The following is a 10,203-nucleotide window of genomic DNA, read 5'->3' as shown; positions in this document are numbered from 1 at the left end:
TGGGCTTACCTGTGCTCCTGTTATATAACCCCACACCCATGTATCTATAAGTAAGCCCAATAAAATTAGTTGGTTCAGCAAGCTGAATTTGAATGGAACTATTCATTTGATCTGTCACTAAGGACCTATCTGAGGTGAAGAGATGTTTGTTCATGTCTCCCCAAGAAAAATAATACAACACCCGACATTAGTCTGCAAATAGAGGGGGCGGGGGGGGGGGATGAGGGACTGGGGAGATGGTTCAGTCAATAATGTGGCTGCCGTGCAAGCATAAGGACTTGAACTCAGTTCCCGAGCAACCATGGAAGAAGCCAGGGATGGCAAAGCATGTCTGGAATCCTAGTGCTGAGAAGGCAAAGACAGGAAGACTGCTAGGGATTTGGAGGGCAGCTGGTCAGGCTGAAGTGGTGACATCCAGTTCAATGAGAGAACCTGTCTCAAAAAAAAAAAGTTTTAGAGTGATGGAGGAAGACATCCAACATTGACTTCTGGACTTCACATGGCCTCCATGCACACACATACACACACACACACACACACACACACACACACACACACACACACACACGAGGATGAAAGCCAGCCATTCAAAGTAGTGTCCTAAAAAACAAGGACATTTGAAGTGATAGTGCTATAGGTATTATCAATCAAGTTAGTTTGTAAAAATAGCCAAGGCATTTCCAAGTCTAACTCTTAGTGGAAAACATCCTCCATAAGATATACTGACTAATCTGCCACCCGTGGAACTAAACAAGAAACCATGGGCTGAGCTGCAGCTTCCTGTATTTGAGTTTCTTGTGATTAGGGACACAATTTCACTCACTTACAAATTTGGTAATTAAAATATAATATGCGCTGTAATCCCAGTCCTAGGGAGGCAGAGGCAGGAAGATCTCTGAGTTAGAGGCCAACCTGGTCTACATAGCATGTTCCAGGACATCCAAGGCTACACAGAGACTCTATCTCAAGCAAGCAAGCAAGGAAACAAACAACAAACAAATGCTAAAATATAGAAAGAAAGAAAGGAAAGAGGAAAGGTAGGTTATGGAACCATTTCAGATTAACACAATAATTTTTAATAAAACCATTAGAATATCTGCGTCAAAGGTCCTTATATTTATATTGCATACACACATGATCCCCATTTCCAAATTTTTAAGCCATTGATCAATTATTTGCTTCTTCTGCTTGTTTTTAGTTTTTAGAGGAATTGGAAACTACTGGCATCTGTGGCCTTGTCATCTGGCTCTCATTAACTCCACCTGAATACGGTTGGAAATCAGGGGTGAGGAGTACCAAGCTGCTAGCATGGAAGATTAATAAGGCACTGTGTCAGAGCGATCACATTTGCTGCTCCTGCCATATCCACCACTAAGACCCAGAAGCCAGAGTTGGTTACATAACTTACAGAGAGCAACTCGGCCCTGAAGTGGTAGAGGCCTGCCACTGCCTAGCCCTGTGCCTGTGTGAGGAGTCTACACCAGTCATATGGGAGGCATACACATGTCTAGGACATACATGAGGGTGATGAAAACTGGTAAGACATTTTCATCTGATTGTCCCAGAAGTTATAACTCTATTAATTTAATCTTTCTTTTAAAAGGAAGGATCCTTCTGCTTTATTTATATATAAATAGTATTTATCTACATCTACAGTGCTATCTCTCTCTCTCTCTCTCTCTCTCTCTCTCTCTCTCTATATATATATATATATATATATATATATATATATATATATATATATATATATATATAAAGTAAGCTGACAAATTGTGTAGGAGTAATCAAATTTAAATGGTTTTTGTTTTTTGGGGTTTTGGGTTTTTTTTTTTGGTTGGTTTTTTTTTTTTTGGTTTTTGGTTTTTGGTTTTTCAAGACAGGGGTTCTCTGTGTAAGAGCTCTAACTGTCCTGGAACTCGCTCTGTAGACTAGGTTGGCCTCGAACTTACAGAGATCCACCTGCCTCTGCCTCCCAAGTGCTGGGATTAAAGGTGTGCGCCACCACTGCCCGGCTCAAATGTAAATGGTTTTAAGTTAATTAGTATAAAATGCCTGCTTAAGAAAATGTTGAGAAGAAGTCCGTTTTCCTAAAACATCAAAGCAGATATGGACAGCAATGGACAGCGAGGTAAAGCATCAGTGGGCGAATGGGAGGAGCAGAGTATGAAAAGCTAAGGGCAGAGGTGATGACAGACGCTCTCATCAGAGAAAAATAAAATCCAGTCACTTCACTGAACTTCAATTTGAGCCTCAAAAGAAAGTAATACTCTACAGAAAACACACCCAAGGCAAGTCCCTTAAAAATGGCTTCAGGCAAGCAGCAAGGGGGAATGGAAAGGCAGAGCAAACAGAAAGCCATCCCAGCTGCAGGTGCAACGGGAGCGCGGTGCCAGCAGACTCCAGCCTGTGCTTTCTAGCCAGGGTGGGATGAACCAGCCATCCGGTTCTCCCTCCAGTTCCTACTGGATACAGTCCAGCTGAGAGGAAGATGGGGGGAGGGGGGCAGGGAGAAGGCTGCTGACTGCCTCAGTGTGACAGGTCAATCACTCTGCAACCCGTCTTTCAAGGCTTTAGCTTTCAGCACGAAGGGTTAATTCCTTTCTATTATTTCCCAAACCAGGAGGACCTCTGAACTGAACACAGAATCCACAAATTGGGACTTTTACCTGTGCCATAACACTATGATTTCTTAGGTAGTTATCTTAATATCTTCATTTTCTCTGCTGATATCACAACTTCTTCTCCTACATTAACACTACAGCACAGTTTTGTCCCACAAGTAGTTTAGGTGTTATAATTTATTCAGTTATAGGGTAAAATATGGAAACAGAACATCTGAAAATTTAGGAAGTTGCTATTTCAGGAGCCAGCACCATAAGGGAACATGTGGGTGTGACTAGAGTCAGTAGACACACGAGTAGAAAGTTCCATCACATGTGAAAACAATCATGCCCTCAAGTGATATTGTTTTCAGCTATTAGGCAAGAAGGGAGAACTACTCAGACTTCTTTCGTTTGTTCGTTTGTTTTGTTTTTGAGACAGAATCTCACTATGTAGTTCTGGCTGTCCTGAAACTCACTATGCAGACTGGGCTAGTCTCCATCTCACAGAGATCGACCTGTCTCTGCCTCCCATGTGCTGGGACTAATGGTGTGTGTCACTACACTTGGCTGGGGCAGACTTTTATTATGCAATTTTACTGAGTGACACGAAAGAATGTGTAAGATGGAATACGCCTGACGAGGCTGACAATCTCCCATCAACGTGAGAGCGGTCAGTGAAGCCACCGCTCTCTACATGTCTTAGATAAAGTCATCTGGGGCCACAGTTTACCATAGAATGGCAAAGTAATATTACCAAATTGCAACTGAACTGAAAGTCAAAATGGCAGGCACGCACCAGGTAAAAGAAGGGAAACTAGGGTTCTCAAGCAGAGGGGCCCACAAGAGAGCCATGCCCCAGGCACAGGACAGGGCTGCTAGAAGACAGCCCGTAGACAAAGAGACCAGCAGTGAGGTAGGAGGAGGTGAGGAAGTCGGATACGGAAAACTCTGGCAACATGTTATTGCTGGAGATTTTCCTTGGCTCTGAGAGGGCCAGCTGGATCACGGGAAGAGATTTCAAGCAGGGCCCTGGCACGATCACACTGGCACGAAAAGACGCTTTCTATGCCAGCTTTGTGAAAGAGGTTGCAGGGTGGGGCAAGGGGCAAGGTGGGAGACGGGGTGGCAGGGACGAAGTGATCATGGAGGAGGAGCCTATGCTGAGGGCTGGGTTAGTGTGGCCTGGGGAAAGGACAAGTACAGCTCTGCCCACCCACTGCTGTTAAGCACTGTCTACAGCTGTCTCAGAACAGTCTCAGACAAAGGCTGCTTCCAATGAACTGAAGATAATTAAGTGCTTAATTGAACTCCCACTGAGCAGGTAAGTAAAAAAAAGTGAAAATGTAAATTAGCTCGCCATCTCTTTAAACTTTCTAATGGTGAAAGTGGCCAATTCCCTGCTGTTTTAAATGTGAGAGTGATTGGTTTATATTTGTTTTCCTTTTTACTCTTAGGGAAACCTGATTGTTTTCGGTTGTGAACACAGAGAAGAAGCAACAGAAGGCTTTGCTGAGTGGCCTGATTATTGTGAAGGTGGGAATCCTGTTTGTGGCGTTTCAGAATCAATGTATTTGGCATAATGGGCAGGAGGCGGGGTGGGCATGCCAGGAAAGAAGTCTTCACTGAAGAATAGACACAGATGGCATTGTCCCTATTTTACACTAATGAGGTCCTGACCAGTCACAACATGATGGATAACACAGTTTTTACCAACTCTAACCACATAGAACTCAGGAGAGTGGGTGGCCAGGCAGCTGGGTTGGGGAGGAAGGGGACAACGGAGGTGAAGGGAGTTCTGTGGAGAAGGTGTGGAAACAGGCAAGTGACAGTGAGTTAACAGAAGATGTACCCACTTCCCTTCAGCTGGTCTGCTCAGCCCAAAACACTGTACGGAAACGATGGAGATGACTTTTCAGAAAATAGGAATGAGAAATGAAATTAAACTTTTAGGAACGACGCATGCCAGGCCAACTTTATTAAAACTATACACCCTCGCTTGCAAACACAAAGGCAACGATTGTAAGCTTATCAGAATAAAAGTCATTGAGATGACTAAATCCCTCAGAGTGAGGGTCTTCAAGAGCCAGTTTTTCAAGATGAGGGAGAAGAGCCTAAAACACACCTTATTTAGGATTTCCCTTGGATTGTGCCCTACTACGTAAGTGTTTTTTTTTTTAAAAAGCAGATTTGATATTTAGAAACAGTTTTAGATATCAAAAGGTTTAAGACCCTCCATGATCCTAATATTTTAGAAGGTCACATAAGATCCCCAAACAGTTCTTCCTACTCCGCACAGGTTTCCACTGTGCTAACAGTTTGGAGACAAATTCTCTTCGCCCCTCCCCTGCCATTGCCTGAGTTTGCACCACACAGCAGTGACTTGTACTTTCTTTGCTTGTTTCTTAAGCAAAAGCAAATGCAGGATGCCAAGCAAAGCAACCCAACAATAAAAACAGGTGTGTTGACACAAATACAGATTGGCGATCCTTCAAGCCACAATTTTGACATTCAAATGCTTTGAAAAGGAAAACACTGCAAGTCAACACATTTGGTGACCAAATCTGGTTGGGCTAATTATGTATTCATTTGTTTTTGGTTTCTGTCCTTCATATTAAAGTTCTAAAATATTACGTGGTCTTTGGCTGTTTATGATTAAAAACCAAGTTTTCAGAATGATAATGTCTGGATAGGGCTATTGGCTAGCCCACTTCTGAGCAGGCAGACGGGACATGGACATAGCCACTGTCTTAGACACCCCAATGGCCAGTATACATGTCATTTCATAAGAGAGGGATCGTCTAACTTCTTGGTTACTTACATAGAAGCCTTGTTGTCTGCACAGTGGGAAAGGAGTTTGTGACAGGAAAGGATGTCTCCTGTTTGCTATATAGACTCACTGCAGCTCTTTTTCTAGTCCGTGCTCTGATGTATTTTCACATCCAGTGTCCCAGGCAGATGGGTAGCGATACTAGGGGACTGTCGGTCCCTGAGAATCTATTTGTTCCTCTTACTCCCAATCAATCCTGTTTTTGGCTCCATTCTTTGATCCTATCTTCAGAGGTGTTTTGTGACTCCCTTTCCTGAGCCATGTAATTAGGGTTCTTCTTTGGGCTTCCCTCACCCTCAATGGCTACTGGATTTCGATGTTCCACACTTTGCCAAATCCGTTATCTCTAAGGCATTTGCTTTTGCCTTTTTCATCAGGTGTCAGCTCTTCCCTTGTTTCCTTGGCCCTGATGGATTTATCCACTTTATTTATTTATTTATTTTTTCATGGCAGTGCAGTGAAGTAGAGATAAACACACCCATTCCATTCTCCATGTTTAACTAGGAACACTGTTTTCTATTTTTGAATTTTTTAAAAAACTACTATTATATGGGCTACAAGAACTGCAGAATTTGTAATTTCTGCCCCTCTTACTACCCACACTGTCTTAATAGAACTCTTGTAGCATTCACATGAGGGAGGGGAACCACTGGTACCAAAAATACATGACCTGATTTAGTTTGGCTTTAATGACAATGTGCTATTTGCTAACATTAACTTCCTGTTCTCTTTTCTGTTTTTGATGTTCCAGTGTTTTAGTGTGAACTTTTTGGAGTCTTGCTCAAGTTTACATTTCCAGGAATTTTGTTTTTTATTCCCTGTCTTGTGAGTCACTGCACCTCCTCACTGTTCTGCCTTACGTACTGTTGTCACTTCCCAAGCACTGCACTGAGGAAGGCTCTGTTTGCCTGTCAGAGGCTTCAACTTCCTTCTAACTCTTTCCTACAGTTAAAAACACCCCATCCTCCTTGGCCTCTAGAAAGAGAACAAGGCTTTCCTCACCTTAATTAGCCTCCTTAGGAGAATGCTAATTTATCTTTGTTCTAATGGGATTTTTTTTCTCTAAGTAATTACAGCTTTAAATTCTCCAGAATCTGAGGAACTTAAAGTATCTGAAGAACATGGTTAAAAACACACAGAACTTTTCATATTATAAGACTTTATTTACAGCTCTCATTCTTTCTGCCCATAAATCCTAGCACATTCATTGGCTAATTTCCTATTTAATAAGCATATTATGTACTTTGGCATGTTTAGCCAAACAAATAGCCTTAGCTCTTTCCTTATGCTTCAGGTCTCATTATTTAATTTGAAGTGATATTTTGGTAAGTTATGGAAAATCTAGTATACTTATCCCTCCCATGAGATAAAACTGCCCACTAATAACCATTAGCTTTATTTTATGAACAATGCTTTCTCCACTATAGTAATGAGCCATGACTACTTACATACTAACCTAATATCTTTCTATCTTTCAGAAGTCCATACTTTTTGTTTGTCTTTATTGTGTGTCTGTGCCCTGGGTATGTATAGGATTCCTCCGAGATCAAAAGAGGCATTACATGTCCTGGAACTGAGTTACAGACAGTTGTGAGCTGCCATCTGGGTGCTGTGAATTGACCCAGGTCATTGGGAAAAACAACCACTGCTTTTCACCGCTGAGCCATCTCTCTAGTCCTAGAAGTCCATATTTTAAAAAAAATGTAACCTGTCTTAAAACCTTTCACAACTAGGAACAGGATGAGATGAGCTCTCCTTAGATCTCTTATCTGCAAAGAAGTCCACTCTTCACTTTTAGTTTGGCTAACATCATCTCCAGAGGATGTGGTCAGAAGATGTAGTGTAGACTCATGTTTGAATACTTGGTTCCTAGTTGGTGGAACTGTTTGAGAAGGATTAGGAGGTGTGTCCTTGTTGGAGAAGATGTGCCACTGGTCTTTGAGGTTTCAAAAGACTGGCCTGATTCTCAATGTCTCTTTCAGCCTCCTGCTTGTGGATCAAGATCTGAGCCCTCAGCTACTGTGCCAGGTGCCCACATCCATGCCCTTGCTCTACCATCATAAACTCGAGCCTCCTGGAAGCATAAGCCAAACTAAACTTATTCTTCTATTGTTTGATCATGATGCTTAACCCCAGCGGTAGATAACAAATCACAGCAAAAGGAACACCTACAGAAGCTTTGGATAGCCCAGGCCCACTCTCCTGATAGTCACATCTTGGGTACTTGTTTACCTTGCTTGTGGTTGGATTTATTGGTTCATTTGCTTTATATGTATGCTGTGTCACTTCTGCATTACCTAAGGACTGTGGCTTCTGTCTTGGCACCTTTTCTCTACTCTTGAAAGCCAGTGGACAGTGTGAGTTCTTTTATGGATAGGCCCGTGTAGCATGGAATTGAGGGATGCCTCTGGCCAACAGCCACAGGTTCTCCATTAATAGCCCATGAGAATATTAACCTGTTACTATAACTTTACTCATACAAGTGAGACAGAAGCCTAGCCTCTCCAAGATGAGCCTCTAGCTCAGACTGTTGCCTCTAGGATACTATTCAACCAAGTTCTTAAGAGACTCAGAACCACAGACACCCGGCTAAACTCTTCACAGCTTCCTGATCCACAGTGATGAGATGTTGAGGGGCTTCAGCGATGTTTCAGTGGCTAGAGGTGCTTTTGGGGCAATCATGAGGACCGAGTTTGTACCATAGCACCCCTGTAACAAGCTGGGTGTCTTGTACACACCTGTAGCTCCAGTATTGTGGGTGGTAGGGCTTGTTGGCCTAGCTGAGAAGTGGAGAGCCCAGGTTCAAGGAGAGATTCTGTCTCAAATAGGCTAAGAGTGCCAGAGAAAGACACCTGGCACCCTCTCTGACCTCTACTGGTAAGCACAGCTCTGTGCACCAACACACACACACATATATATATGCAGACACAAATATAAGTAAATAAATCTTTCAAAAAAAGAAAAGAGACAGTGAATTCTTACAGTTTAAAGTCAGTGGCTTTGGAGGTAATTTGTTAATTAGTAATAAATTATAGGCTCCTAAGGTAGAGTGCCTCTACCCTTCAGTCTAAGGCATTTATATGACACATTTCTGTTTGGATCATTCTTTGTTCTGGATGTTAACTCAGTTATTCACTCAAAGCTTTCTTTAACATTACCCAGAAGATAGTTGCCATTTTGTTCACAATGACACTACTACTTATCTAGCATAGTGCCTAGCGTCCACACAGATGATAATTTACATTTTAATAAAATATTGACCTTGTTCTTTTTCTGTTTTCCCCTGAATGAGTCACTTCTTATTTTTTACATTGCCGTTTGTTTTGGCACTCAGGCCTGCTAGTCCAGTGGCTTGGCCTTTTCTCCTTTAGCCTGATTTTCTCCATGGGAGTGTTAATTAATATGAACCCAGCAGAGGCGAGTAAGCAGCACCTCTCCCTTCAGCTTCTCTGGTGTGCTCCTGTGCCTCTCCTGCCCGCACTGAGCTGCTGTCCTCCTACAGGAGACAATCACTACATCAGTCCCCTCCTCACCAACCCCAACTTGGTTCAATTTACTGTTTTGGTATTTTGTGTTTATTTGCTTTGTTCTTGTTCATTTTAGAGTAAAGGTAAGTAGGTGAGACTAGGATATATTATGGGCCAAACCTGAGATCTCCCTGATATTTAGAATCAGAAATTCTTCCTGGAAGAGGGAACTCTGTCCCACAGAGATTCACATTTGAATTTTTGCCTCCATCATGTGAGCCCGTTAGTCAGTGCCTCACCTTATGATGATGTAAGCTTTCAGTTTTGGCTGGCAATTTAAAGATAGCAAGGATATAGTACGGATTATTAATAACTGATATCATTGCTAGTACTTTCCATGTGCTTCTTTATTAAGATGCCAGTAAGGCTGACAGAAATTTTACTTCTCACTAGCATTCAAAACCGTCCAGCTGTATTTATATGGTATATTGTCGTAAGTGGGATCAAGTATTCTAATTAATTGTTATACCATTTATAAACTGTTTAGCAGTTCATAAGTAGGACAGAGATTTAAAAAAATTCTCAACAAGGAGGAGCCTACTTCAGTGTAAAAGACACTGCTGGAGTAATTGGGCATACCCAAGACAGAAGACTGCAGCATGCAAGCTGCCTTACAAGTTCAGGCTGACAGAGCTGTAAAACATGAAAGTCGAAAGTAACTTTATATTGCTGCATTTTTTTTTTTTAACATAAGCAGAATGTGCTTTGAAATTTTCTTTGGCAAAGATCTAATGTTAAAGCAAGTAAGATCCAATCTGTAAGATTTCTAGTCTTGGAGCTTTTAAGCACTCATTTGCAACACAGAACTAGTTCCTAGAAAGGGTTTGGCCATAAAAGGGACATCAATCTTACAGCACAGCCCTGGTGGCTCACAGAACTTGGTGGAAGAGGGAACAGAGAGAATCTAAGAAATAGGGTTGGGCTTTTTCCTGGATGTGACAAGACCCTTGTACTTTTGAACTCCGTGGAGGCTGAGGCTGCTTACAGAAGAGCCCCACAGGATCAGGCCAGTCGACATTCCAGCGTGGAGTGGGGAGGGGCACGGGAGCCTCCCACCCCTAGCAGAGGAGCAATGGTGACAGCTGATGGCTGCTAGAGGGTGTGGGCCCTGGAAGATGGCCCATGCCCCGGTGGATGGCTGCACACCCATGGATAGAAGGGCAGCACTAATTGGACTGTTATTAAAACAAAAACAACAACAACCAAACCAAACAGACATCAAGTTGCGAAGAGAACATGGGGGCAG

The 10,203-nt window shown here is 42.5% G+C and overlaps 1 protein-coding gene across 5 annotated transcripts in view; it reads right to left on the bottom strand.

Annotated features, from left to right (window-relative positions):
- The window catches only part of LEKR1 (leucine, glutamate and lysine rich 1), a 158,542-nt gene that overhangs the window by 9,230 nt on the left and 139,109 nt on the right, over positions 1-10,203 (bottom strand). The gene's annotated exons all lie outside the window — the stretch shown is intronic.

This window comes from Acomys minous, assembly GCF_964271855.1.
Source record: "Acomys minous genome assembly, chromosome: 19".
NCBI classification, from domain to species: Eukaryota; Metazoa; Chordata; class Mammalia; order Rodentia; family Muridae; genus Acomys; species Acomys minous.
The sequence above is the reverse complement of the archived record's forward strand: the minus strand, read 5'-3'. Positions and strand labels throughout refer to the sequence as shown.